Source organism: Pinus tabuliformis, chromosome 2_2, assembly GCF_031772625.1.
Source record: "Pinus tabuliformis cultivar Carrire ecotype Pingquan chromosome 2_2, CPIR1, whole genome shotgun sequence".
Classification (NCBI taxonomy): domain Eukaryota; kingdom Viridiplantae; phylum Streptophyta; class Pinopsida; order Pinales; family Pinaceae; genus Pinus; species Pinus tabuliformis.
In genome coordinates, this window is record NC_142300.1 from 782576778 (window position 1) to 782590978 (window position 14201).

The 14201-nt window shown below is 34.5% G+C and overlaps 1 pseudogene; it reads right to left on the reverse strand.

Annotated features, from left to right (window-relative positions):
• Positions 1-5838: 5838 nt before the first annotated feature.
• LOC149195029 (uncharacterized) overlaps positions 5839-14201 on the reverse strand; it is a 56205-nt pseudogene continuing 47842 nt past the window's right edge.

Genomic DNA, 14201 nt, shown 5'->3' on the forward strand with positions numbered 1-14201 from the left:
AGCTACAGATTATTTTACTAAATGGGTAGAAGCAGTTCCTCTCAAGACAGCTAATGCTGAACACATCATTGATTTCATAGATCAATTCATAATCACCAGGTTTGGTTTACCCTCCGCTTTAATGTTTGATAATACATCGTATTTTTTTGGCAATGCTATGACTTAATTTGCGCTCAAAAGAGGTTTTAAGCTTAAATACTCTGCCAATTATTACCCACAGGGGAATGGGTTAGCTAAATCAACAAATAAAAACTTAATCAGAATCATTAAGCGAACCATTGATCAAACTCATAAGAATTGGCACAAATCCTTAACATATGCTCTATGGGTAGACCGAATAACACAGAAAGCCTCCATTGGCACTTATCCCTTTAATTTGGTTTATGGGAAAGAATTGGTCCTTCCAACTCATCTAGCAATTCCCTCATTGGCCTTGGTTCAATTTATTCATGAAACACCAACTTCTTCCTTACAACTAAGGTAGCTGAAAATCCTTAAGCTAGAAGAGCAATGAGAATAGGCTAAAATAACTCATACGCATCACCAAGTGTTAGTAAAAGCTTCTTTTAATTCAAACAAGATATCAGAAAGGACTTTCAGATTGGAGATCTAGTTTTAAAATGGGATAAGGCTCATGAGGAAAAGGGAAAACATACGAAATTTCAACGAATGTGGCTTGGTCATTTCCAAATCGTAGAAATCATAGGTCCATCTACTTTTATGTTACAGGATTTAATAGGAAAAAGAGAATCTTTACCTGATTAACGGGCAAATCCTCAAAAAATACTTTCCATAGGAGATCATTCTTCTATTTTTGTAAATTAGCTTTTCCTTTATTTTGATACTAAAACCAGTTGTAAATGGTTACATTTGGAAATCACGAAAAAGACTAGAATTTCTTTTAAATTTTGTTTTTTCGCTTGTATAAATAGGACTGATTTAGAAAATTGGACATTATTATCGAAAGATACAGTCAAAGGCTATAAGCTTGAAAGTAATACTAGTTTCAACCTTGTAAATTTTGATTAAAAAATGACCTTTAGTGGGAATTTGTTTATATCAGTGAAATGAAAAGTATCAATAACAAAAACGAAGATTCTCTGTAGAAAAGCTCTTTCCAAAAAACTCTACCATTGTCGTCCAGATCTATTCCTAAGAAAAAAATGACTTCCTCCCCACCTGGGAATTATGAGCTTCAAGGAATAATCCAATGATACACTTTAACTTAAAGAATAAGAGGTCTCATCATGAGCCGACTTATCATGATCATAGATATTATAGCTTGCTGACTTTGCCAAAACTACATATCATAACAGGGCAATGACTCGAGATTATTTCAATCAAAAGACAAGGGGTCTCATCACGAGCTAGCTTGTTCAGCAAAGTTATAAATCAAGTGAGTGGCACTGTCATAATTTGGCTACTAAACCAAGGCATTTTTTTTTAAGGAATAAAAAGAAAATAAAAGCAATAAGTGTGGATATGGATTTCCCTTTGAAAATTGTATATTTCTCCAAGTAGGATACAGGATCATTGCTGGGTAACAGGTAACCCTACCGAGGCTACAGAGCCTCTACCTACGACAAATGAGCATATTTTAAACTGATTTACAGAGAAGACTTTGTTTTTATCTTTATAAACCAAGTAGTGGCTAATGTAAATACAATGACTAGCTCTAGGAAGTAAATAACCAAAGTTAACATAGAAGAAACAAACTATCCTCAACAGCTGAAATCATGATGTACTTTATCTTTCTATAATAAATTGTGATTCTCTAAAAAACCTTCTGTTTTGGAAGTTTAGAAAATTCAAAAGAAAAGTAGAGATAACTGGTTCTTCCAAGTGAATTGCTAATTGTTGTGGCCAGCGACAACCCCCCCTTCTTATTTAGTTTTCTCACTAATACTAAATAAGTGGGGACCCTTATCCAAAATTTAAAAAAAAAAAAATTAGGACTTGTATTCCCTTTTTGAATCAATCTTACTATCATAAACTTAGGAGAATACCTGAAAATCTGAAAAGATTTAAGATTTATGATAAGTTCGAACAAAACCGTTCTCTCAATAAAAAGCGTTGCATTGTAAAAAGGTAATAGATGCTTTCCTACAAATAGAATCCTTAGATTGTGAAATCATGATGCGAGATCACAAACTAAAGAAATTCATCACATCGCAGTTTTCATGTGCTTCAAGTATCACTTAAAGTGAAATACCTCAAACCACTGATATGCGATGGCACGTCTCGCAAATTGCATTTCGCAGAAAACATATGGTAATGAATGATTGCCACACGTAACGGATCAGCGATATTGTGAAGCAAATTGCAAAATCGCCTTATCACAGATCTACAGGGCTCGTCATTCGAAAAAGCTTTCCCATAAACCGATGCCTAGTTATGCACATTAATGTTAATTTAATGAGTTAGTTAGCAATCATTAATGAAATATGGTTTTGATCTGATCGAAGATCCATTTCACATAAGGTGATATATTTTATATGATTTCGGCATTTAAAGCTTTCCTGTCACCTTTTTCTTATCATTACTCTTTCCTCATTTGCAAATTGCAGGAGCAAAAGGTAGAGATGTATACATAGCAGTGTTCAGAATATTATCGGAAATAAAGGAAAGGCTCCAAGTTTTGAATTCAAAAAAATGACGCCCTTATACTTGGACACCACCTGTAATAGAGATGTCGGCATTACTACTTGGGAAGGCATGCACAATCTACTCGAGGAAGAAAATCCCAGAGTAATGGAGGTTACAGCTACTACAGACTCACACGGGTCATCTGAGGCATCAATTGCAGAACTAGAATGCTCGTTCTTGCACTGGATAGCGGCGATGCCCAAGATTCTTCCATACATGAACATGATCAAATGGGTACTGGATAGCACTGAGATAATAGACTGATAGTTTAAGACTCAGAGCTAAGAACTCATGGAGTCATTCTTTCCACAAAATTTAAGGTTTACATCCTCTAACAAAAAAGCGTGCAAGAGGCAAAAAAATAGCACTAGGGAAGCCCGGATCAAGAAACAGAGGCAGTTTTCGATGCACGATTAGCACATCGCCAGGAAAAACCTCTTGAAAAGGAAAACCTCTAATCACTCAGTCGCCTATAAGCCCGAAAAATTGTAGGAAAAATTGCTGAAGGCAAAAGGCAAAACCCGAGCTCTAAAAACCAGTGGTATTTATCAGGGATATCTTCAAGTGGTATGTAGATTTCTAACAAATGTGCACCATTTATAGACAAGTTGGAGACAAAAGGCTCAAGAAAGAGTAGAGTCTATCAAAATGTTAACCAAGTTAAATTGGGATTCTTACTGGCAATACTTGGTTAAACCACACAATCAGTACATGACTCTCAAGTGTCTCATTAATTCTGCCGAGAAGATGGCACCAGCACTTGTCGATTCCATTTTCGCAGGACAGCTAAAGTCAGAGGTCGGCCAGCAAACTCTCCTCAAGCCAATGCTGGATGCTTGCGACTACAAGGAACAGATACATAGATAGTTAATTGCCAGATTTACTTTTAGATTCAGTTTTAGTTTTAGTTTTTCTTTATTTTTGCCTAAAATGAGGACGGTCATTTAAACCACCTCCTATATTTTTGTAATAAAATATTTTTAGATTTAGCTAGTAGTATTTAAACCCTTCTCATGCATTTAGGGAAGGGTCCTGAAGTTTGTCAAAAACTTGTCCTCAGAACATGCACTTCTGCACCCTCCGAGGAGGTTTTGATGAATGAATGGAACAAGATTTATTGACATCTGTGTTTAATATCTACTACTAAAATTGCACTTTTGTACTCTTAGTAGATGTTGAATTAAGAAGAGATAAATCATTATTATTGGAGCTCATGAGTAGAACTCGTTATAAATGGTATTTTTATCTCTTAAAAAATTCTGCTTATGTGTTAAGGTGATATTCATGTTTAGTTATTTATATGTGAATGCCTGAATGCTTGAGTTATCATTTGGCACTTCTGTACAATGATAGCCATTTATTTATGCTTAATATATGAGTGACTTATTATGCGGTATGTTTTTCATGACTGTTCAGCTAACTTTTTATACGAAACAGTTCATATTCATTGAATTCTTTTCTTATAGCAATTGATTGATCTTTATTACCAATTGCTGTAGAAACTATTTTAGATCGCATAATTGAAAGATTAAATCCTGGGTTAGTTTTAGAATTAGATATTTCTGTTCATTAGAATACAATTGCATGTTGTTAAATTAGACTTAGAATAAAAGCATTTTACTTAGAAATTATTAGGAAGGAAATATCAATTCTCAACACACACACACACATAAATTGGGAAACTGGTCCCATATCCCCAGTCGGACCCACTAGACCAAACGGAAAAGGCGCTGCTAACCAAGGTTTGGACCGTGTGGGTATCCCCCTTGTCATAGACCCAATTTTCGGGGCTTCAACAGGGGGTTGGGGGGGTGGGGGGGGGATTTCTACCATATTATTGTACGATAGAATATCAACACCACGACTTGGAACAATGGATAATTAATTCTTATATACACAAAACCATCCGTCACTCACCACCCTTTGTTTTCGTTACTCTTACGCTATTTCTCAAAATCCATTTGTATATTCTGGATTACTTTCTATTATGGCACCCCAAGTACCAATTAAACGTCTCTCTACAACTAACTTTCCAAATTCTGCAAATTTGACATTCTTCTTCTAATGAGAAATTACATGTTACAACTATTACACATGTAACAATACTTTGCATCAATATCTAAAGCTATGGGGGGAGTGGTTATTTGTCATGAGCTTGAATCAACTGATGCATTGAAAGATTAACCTATAACATATATGCCACTTAAAAATTTAGGATGGTTGTCATATTCAATAATTTTTTTTGGTTTATGGCATATTTAACATGCAAGGAATTTTATTAGTAGAAAATTACATATATAAAACAACAAAAGGAGGAATATATAATACAGTGGCTTGGTTGTGGTGCTCTTGTTGGGACCACTCGATTGAATATGCCACCCTTTCAACTAGTAACTTCTATCTGACTTGTTGGCCCAGGGAACCTCCACAAGTTCCCTGGCCCTTTGAACTCAGCCAAAAGTAGTCGTAGTGTGTCCAAGTTAGATCTAATACCCTCCAACCACAAACTAATATTTGATTTCTCCCATGTTTGAATTCTCCCTCCTCCTAAATTAGCAAAAGACAAAAACCAAAAAAGAATCTCCTCCTTCATATTCTCCTCTCACCTTATGCCTCCCCCCCCGAATTGAATGCCAACCACCACCCTTTATTTTCACCCACTTTCACCAACCTCATAACTTCTCTCCCCCATAATGCCTTATCCAGAAATAACTTCGAGGAGACAACTAGTTAGAATGAAGGAAATGAAATGATAAATAAAATAATAATATTTAATCTTGATATAAATCTGAGGATACAACTTTTAAGGTTGAGGGGTGATAAATAATAAAATAATAATAATAATTCATATCAGTAAACATTACAAATTCACAAGAATCTAATCAATTTTTTTTTGTAAGCTTGGTAGGTCCTTCTTTCTTCATTAATATACAAAAATCAAGTTACATCCAGATACATATCGTTAGGTGGCCTCAACTTGCCCAGAGGGAAACCAAGTCTGTTAGCCACCTAACAAAGTGATATGCCATCCAATAACAAAAAATAACAAGTCTTTCTAACCAAGCTAAATAAGTCTGATTGTCTTTGCATTGCCTGAATTCTATATACCTAAAAACATAACTATCAGCATACTAAAAACTAAATGCTTCCCGCATACAGAAAAGAAATAAAACTGAGAGACTAACTATCAAACTACTTTGCACCATCAATAGGAATAGACTCCACCGGAGTCGGGACCTCAGCATTGGATCCTGGGAACTCTGTCTGTGGGAGAATACAAGGAAGATGTTCTTCAATACGCCGAAGTCGTCCATCCTGCTTTTGCATTTGAAACTGGAGCTTCTGAAATTTCTTTTTGTAGTCAAGAAAATCATGTACTGTTGCTGCCATGCCCACAAAAATCTGTTCCAAAGCTTTTGCCAAGATACTCTACATAGACCAAAAGAATCTAATCAATTTAATATTAATAAGCATATTTAAATATAGTGTACTAATTATAAGCCAAGATTTTAAGGTTAATTAAACACTAATCAAGATTAGTCATTAATAAAGCTTAAGGCTAACCATAACCATGATCATTTATCAAGATTAACCAATTATTTAATTATCTAACATATTATGTTTTAGAATATTATCATATTTGTGCGAGTTGTGGGTATGTGGCTAGCATACACATACCTCATACGTATACTTATAATACCTATTGGAATCAAGCAACAAAGTCAATCACTTAACAAGTAGGCTATTAAAATAATGTAAGATAATATGATCAATCATGGAATTACATGAATTTATATTCATGTACATGATGATTTCTTGCAGTAGGGCTCTTCATGGGGTAGGAACTCACAGACCAACAAGCCTATTGCATTGAGTCTAAGCACATGTTTTTTTAGAAGGAGCCTATACATAAAAATTTAAATACAGAGCTTTATCCCAATACCTCAACATTTCTTTGATTATTGGTTAAAAAGAAAACTCTTATATGGGACAAGCTCATTAAGCAAGGGTTCGAGGGGCCTACTATATGATACATGTTTGGAGAAGGTGCATAAATGTTGGAACATCTATTTGATAACTATCCTAAAATTAGTATGATGTGGGATGCGAGGTTAACCCACTTTAAATAGATGGATAGATCCTGAGATAATGTAATCCTTATATTTGATATTTGGAGAGTCTCACCATTTAAGAACCTAACTCTCAACAAAGTCTGTAATGTATCCCTAGATTCTTATTATGGATGGTGCGGAAGGAATGGAACATATAATATTCAAATATTTACATGGAAAGATGGTGTAACATCCCAAGCCTCCTACTGGGTGACATCACACACACCCAAAACTGGTATTCACAAAATTTTATGTGAAAACACATAAATTATGATACCATTTATCCAGCCTTGTATCATTATCATTTCCCCTGTAAATATACCATCCTTTGGCTCACCCAATTCAATCGGTAACTAGGTATATTCATTCCCATAATATTTTTATGGATTGGTCTAAAATCAGTCTTGTTTTTATTACCAATATGCATATATTTACAACATATTTACAATATCATGCTTCTTAGCCTCATAAAAAATAAAGGCATATACCCATGGGCACACATGCCCCAACAATAACCCTTGGCTCAATAGTTGATCAATATATACATATTCTAGCTCAAGAGCCTAAATTTTTCATATGCAAAATATTTATAACTCAATAGTCGAGAAAGGGTATTACATTCCTCCGCCCCTTATTTATGCACTATCCTTAATGCATCATATATACACATATATACAATATGCTCAAGAAAAAATATGAGGGTACTCTTCCCTCATTGCATCTTCATGCTCCTAGGTAGCATCCTAAGGATTGAGAAGGGTCCATTGTACCTTTACCAAAGCGATGAATCAACTCAAGAGAACCTTTACCTTCCTATCCAAAATTTGTACCGGTTGGACCTGGAAGTGTCACTCAAAATCCACCTAAATCATATGCCAATCAATCACATGATTAGTATCAGGAACATACTTCTTAAGTAATGAATCATGAAATACATTATGAATATGCATTGATGCAGTCAATGCAATCCTATATGCAATTGGATTAATCATCTCGAGGATCTATAAAAATCCACAATATCTAACTATTAGCTTGACACAACTACCCAATTTCAATGAGCTTCTCTTTTCCTTCACTTTCAGGAAGACATCATCATTGACTTTAAATTCCTTATTTGTCATGTTCTTGTCAGCATAGTTTTAATATCTATCTTGGGAAACTTTCAAATTATACTTAATTTTTATCACCCTCCCTTCCATATCCCTAAGAAAATATGGCCAAACAATAGCATTATCCACTGGATTATCCCAACTCATGGTTGTATTATATTTTATGACATAGAAGGCTTCAAATGGGCTAATCTTCAAGGTTGTATGACACACAATATTTTAAGCCAACTCTACCAAATCAAAGTAATCTTCCCACTTTGATGGTTTATCTATCATATACATTCTCAACATATCATTAATCACCTAATTGAATCTTTGTATTTTCCCATCTGAATCTGGATGGTATGTGGTAATGAAATTTAAATTAGTTTTAAACCCCTTAAATAAACATGTTTAGAAGTTAGATTTAAATTACGATCCTTATTTAAGATCATTGTGTTAGGCACACCATTTATCTTATCAATGTCCCATATATAAATATTAGCTACATTAGCTTCCTTATGTGTTGACTTTTTCATAATAAAGTGAGCAACCTCGGTGAGCTTGTCCACTACAACCATTATAGAATCATGCCCTCTTGTAGTTCTAGGAAAATTCATAATAAAATAAATGGATACAATCTCCCATTTCCACTCATGAATGGGTATCAACTGTAGCAATCCAGCTAAGTGTTTGTTCTTAGCTTTAACCTTTTGTCGTTTCAAGTGCCTAGCTATAAAATCAACCACCATTCTTCATACTTGGCCAAAAATATTGTTTGTTATTTCATGAAATTTTCTTCTAGTAATCTGGGTACCCAACATATAGTACTCTATCCATCTCATTCAAAATTAAATTCCTCATCTCTTGTACCTTTGGCACAAAAATTTTTCCATTATAAAAAATAATTTCGTCCCTTCCCATTTCATAGCCCTTGTATTATAGCTGCAAATTACCGTGTTGTAATTTACTTTTAATTTACACATATTGCTAGTATGAATTTTTAGCCTCTATAATTTTGAATATTAAATCTGATTAGCAAATACTTATGGATGTAGCATGCATAATATGCACCCAATCCATTATCTATTGTATTTTCTTTCCTCTCTATGTACTTAATTTTGAAGTTTTACTTGGCTAATAATTCTAGCCATCTAATTTTCCTAGAATTTAAATCCATTTGTCCAAACAAATGCTTCAAACACCTATAATTAGTCTATAACTCGAACCTCCTTCCCATGAGGTACTGTCTCCACATTTTTAGAGCATGTACAATATATTTTAACTCTAAATCATGAGCAACATAGTTCTTTTCATGTTCAATAATTTTGGGGACTCATAACATATTACATGCCCATTTTGCATGAGCACTCCTCCAATTTCTTCTCTACATGCAACCATGCACACAACAAAATAGTCATTCAGATAAGATATTTCTATTATGGGTGCATTAGTTAACAAAGCCTTTAAATGCTAAAATTCCTCTTCAAATTTACGGGTCCATTCAAATTGCATTCCCTTCTTCTACAAAGAAGTGATAGGATGAGCTATTCTATAAAATCCCTCATTGAATGTGCTATAGTAACCTACTAATCCCATGAAATACCTCACATTTGATACATTTTTAGGTGTCGGCCACTCTCTTATAGCCTTAATCTTCTTTGGATCTACTTCTATTCCTTCCTCTAAAATAATGTGACCCAAATAATTTATTTTCCTTTGATAAAATGAGCATTACTCAGCTTGAAATACAACTAATTCTCCTTGAGCACCTATTAAACCATTCTCAAATGGTGTTCATGCTCTTCTTAAGATTCAGAATACACTATAATGTCATCTAGAAAGGCAATGACAAACTAGTCCAAATAATTCTTCAAAATTTCATTCATAAGGCACATGAAAACTCGCGGTGTATTAGAAAAACCAATAGGAACTAGCATGAACTCACGGTGACCATATAAAGCTCTTAATGCCATCATTTTGGCATCTCCCTCCTTAATTCACAAATGTTGATACCCTGACCTCAATTTGTTTTGGCAAAATATCTTAGCTCTCATGAGTAGGTCAAACAATTCACCTATCCTTGGAAAAAGATATTTAGTTTTTATTGTGACTTTTCTCAACTTCCTGAAATTGATACATAGCCTTAATGTACCATCTTTATTTTTAACAAAAGAATTGGAGCACCCTAAGGTAACACATTAGGGTGTGTATACCCTGTATTCAAGAGCTCATGTAGTTGCATTTACAATTCTTTAAGCTCTGTTATATTCATCATGTATGAAATTTTGGATACTTGAGTGGCTCTAGCTACCAAATCTATAGAGTGGCTCTCTTTGGAGGTAATCCTAGAATTTCAGCAAGCACATATTCAAATTATTTAAGTATTGGATGGTCCTCCAAAATTGATTATTGAACCCCACTTGCCTCTTCCAAGTGCGAAGCATAAATTTGGCACCCTTTCCTGAAATTTCTTTTCAGCTACATGGTTGATATGTCCCTAATAGATATCAATCTTGGAATTAGTTGTACTTTTCTCTGTTGCCCCTCTTCATCAAGACAAATAAATGATTTTTTTATAATATTCCAATATTGCATGATGCCTCTCTAACGAATCCATACCAATTAGGTAGTAATACTATCCCAGTGGTATTGCATTTAAATCTAGATTTGTATTTAGCCCAGTCACATTGATGGGACATTCTTTTTCCAGATTCATTATTTTCATTTTGGCTCCTATAGCTAGCTAAACCAACCATGCCTTACAATGCTTGTTTTTCCTTATGTTAAATATTTCAACCAACTTGGGATCAATATAGCTATGGCTAGCTCCAAAATCAATTAAAATGGCTATAGCTTGATTATTTATCTTACATTATACTTCAATCATGTGTGCCCACTGCTCGACCTGTGTATTTTCCACTGCTACATTAAATCTTGGGCATCCTTATTCCAATGTTTTCCATGTTATAATCTTCCTAAATGTTATGCACAGTCCTCATCTTTCCTTCCCTATGAGGACAGTCTATATACATGTGCTCTCCTCTACAACCCCAACACCTAATGGGTTGAAACCTTAATATTTTCTTATTTGAGAATCACCTCCCTTTTGTTCACTGCGGGTTGGTTGTGTTTTCTAGTTTTCCTAGAAATTGTATCTAAGAAAGGGGGTCTAAATCCCTTCTTCCTTTGCTCTATGATGCTTCTCTCCTTATTATCCCAAGTTCTTTTGAGAGATGATTTATTTTTTCCCAACTCATATATCTACCCTTCCTTCCTCATGGCTTCATCCAATGTCCATTTGATTTTTTCCAACATTTTCCATGCTAACATTCATAGCTATGACCTCCTCTTCTTGACTATAGGACCCCTGAGCATCCTTTACATTCCTAGTTCTCATTTTGGGTGTTTACCCTTTTTTACCTCTTATAGATTTCCCTTGTAATTTTGAATTTTTTTTTTACCTAATCTCGAAATTTTGTTTTGAATAGTGTATTCCTACCAACAATACCTTTCTATTGGCTATATGATTTCCTAATTCCAATAACTGAGCTGAAAGTTATTCCATCAGAAATTTTGGCCTATTAATCACAATTTTTTCATTACACCTCTTGTAGCTTTATTATGATATATTCCCAAAAATTTCATCCCTAAACCAAAATTCTAGGTTGTTGAATCCATTATACTCCTCAACATCTTTCTTTTGATTATTAGTTTGCTCAATTCTTATTTCTGAGCTAAAAATTATGGCGTCAAGAAGTTTTATTCTATTTACCTCCATTTTCCAGTTCTATCACATCACATTATTTTCAATTTTCTGAGCAATCACATATTAAAATTTAAAATTTGACTCCATGGTAGGATTCTACAGTGCCATAGCTTTTCATTTACTACTTTAATTCCCCAACAATCCCTATTTGTCGAGTTGTGCCATTTTAAAGTTCCAATTTACCCCCTTTTTTTCTTCATACTAGTTTGGTCATAAATCCTTCATATCAACTATAATTCGTAATTGTAGTATATCATTAAAAAAATATCTCTTAGCTCTTTATTTGATTCCTTGAAATTATATTCACCACCTAAAAATGTTAGGGCCTCAAAAATTCCTTGCAAGAAAATGATCCAAAAAATTGGGAGATTTTTAGAGGAACTAGAAATTATTTTTTATTGTTTCACTCCCCTCAACCAATCAAACTTGTTAGTAACAATGTTATGGAACCAGCTCACAAAGAGATAGAAAAGAGAGATCAACGCCTTAGAATTTAGCCTCTTCGAGGGGGCAACCTCCTTTACATTACACAAATGAGAAATTCTTGGATGATACAAATGAAAAGACCTCCTTTCTATATATAGGAGTCTAAGGGGTCATAACATAATCAGAGCCGACATAACAATAATAATGTAAGGGCACAATAATAACAATAGTGGGCTTCTATGGGGTACAATAGTAACAATACGGGCACTACATGGGTACATCAATATAATAAGTTGGTTGTACTAATAACAATAAGGGTTTACACTAGTAGTATAGGGGCCTAACATGCCCCTCTCCTTCAAAAAGCGTTGTTCTCAACGCTTGAGTAGTTCTTGATTCTTCTATATAAAATTCTTGTCCTCCCATGTGGAATATTTAGCCGGTAAGTTCTTCCACTTGATGAGATACTCTGAAATTGATCGATTTCATAGTTGTCGGGTTCTTGTTTCTGTGACTGCTCCAGGTTCCAATATGATTTTTCCTTCGTCTTCAATTTTGGCAATATTGTTTGAATTGGGATCTTTTGCAACTTTTGAATAAGTGGCCATACTTCTTCGTCCTTCTTCCATTCATCCCTTGCTTCATTTATCCAATATCATTGGATAATAGAAATAGCACAAAACAATGCTTCCACATCCTCATCCTTGAAGAGTCTTCCCATTCAGTAAGGTTGCCATTTTTTAAGAGCATGTAGTATTGCCAACATTCCTTCTCATAAATAGCTTTCTTGAGATGTAGGAGTAAAAATACCCAATCACCTACATCAAAACATTTTTCACTACGATGTTGATCTACCTGTTGTTTTGTTTCATTTTGCACTGAAGTGGCGTTATCCTTTAAAATTTGGAGAACTTGTTGTTGATGCTCGATGTGATCTTACACTGCTTGAACCTTTTTATTCTTGATATGTCCTTCTATATCTAGAGTTTGAGGAGTGGTAATTTCTTCCAATCCTTTACAAGATATGGTCGGATTCAATTCTTGATACTCGATGTGATCTTTCACTTCTTGAACATTTTTCTTCTTGATATGTCCTTCTATCTTGATAGTTTGAGGAGTGGTAATTTCGACCAATGAATTACAAGATATGGTTGGATTCATTTCTTCTTTCTCGATGTGATCTTTCACTTCTTGCACCTTTTTCTTCTTGATATGTCCTTCTATCTTGAGAGTCTGAGGAGTGGTAATTCTTGCCAATTCTTTACAAGATATGGTCTGATTCATTTATTCTTTCTTTAGGGTGGGGTCCTGGCATATATCTTCTTCCTTTGATGTTTCTTGATCCTTTTCTTCCTCCTCTTCATATTCTATGTAAAATAATTTCTTCTCAGCACACTTATGACCTTTAGTGCATTTGCTATCACAATTGTAACAAAGCCCTTTTTCTCTTTTTTCTTGCAATTGTTGTGGTGTAACCCTTGTAGGTTGTGGAAAGCTAGGAGAAACAACACTTCCATCTTTGTAGTTGTGAGGGGTATGCTTCCTGGTTTCCATAATTTGGCTTTCCACTATGTCACAAAGCCCTTTTACTCTTTCCAATTGTTGTGGTGTTGCTCTAAAAAAGGTGTTGCTCTTTGTATCCTCATAATGTGCTATCATTTCCTCCGTGAAAATTGACCACGTAACAAGTTGTTTACGAGAACAAAGCCCTTCATACCATAAAAATTGATCTGGTTCTAAATATGAAGATGCAATACTTACCTTTTGTAACAGTGGTACACCAAGTAGATCAAAATATTGTTCCATCTGAAGTATCCAGTTTACCAGATCCTTGCCATCAAACTTCCTCATCTTGCTTTTTCTTGATTTTAGGAGCTCGATCTTGAAACGACTGAACTCTGTACTTTTGAATCTTTAAGTTCTGAAATTGTGATCTGTAGTAGCCCTCTATGTCCTCTTTCCAATGGCACCAATATGATACAAATTGGATTCTCCAAGAAAGAGTTATGCACAATCTCCCAAGATGACCTGATTATAAACCTTTCCAAAAGATCGAACTTGTATGAAGTGCCACGTGTCACTGTTTTAACCTTTGGCTCTAAAAAATATATAAAAGAAACTACATTCTGTCCTCTTTATGTGCCTTCTTACGAAATTTCA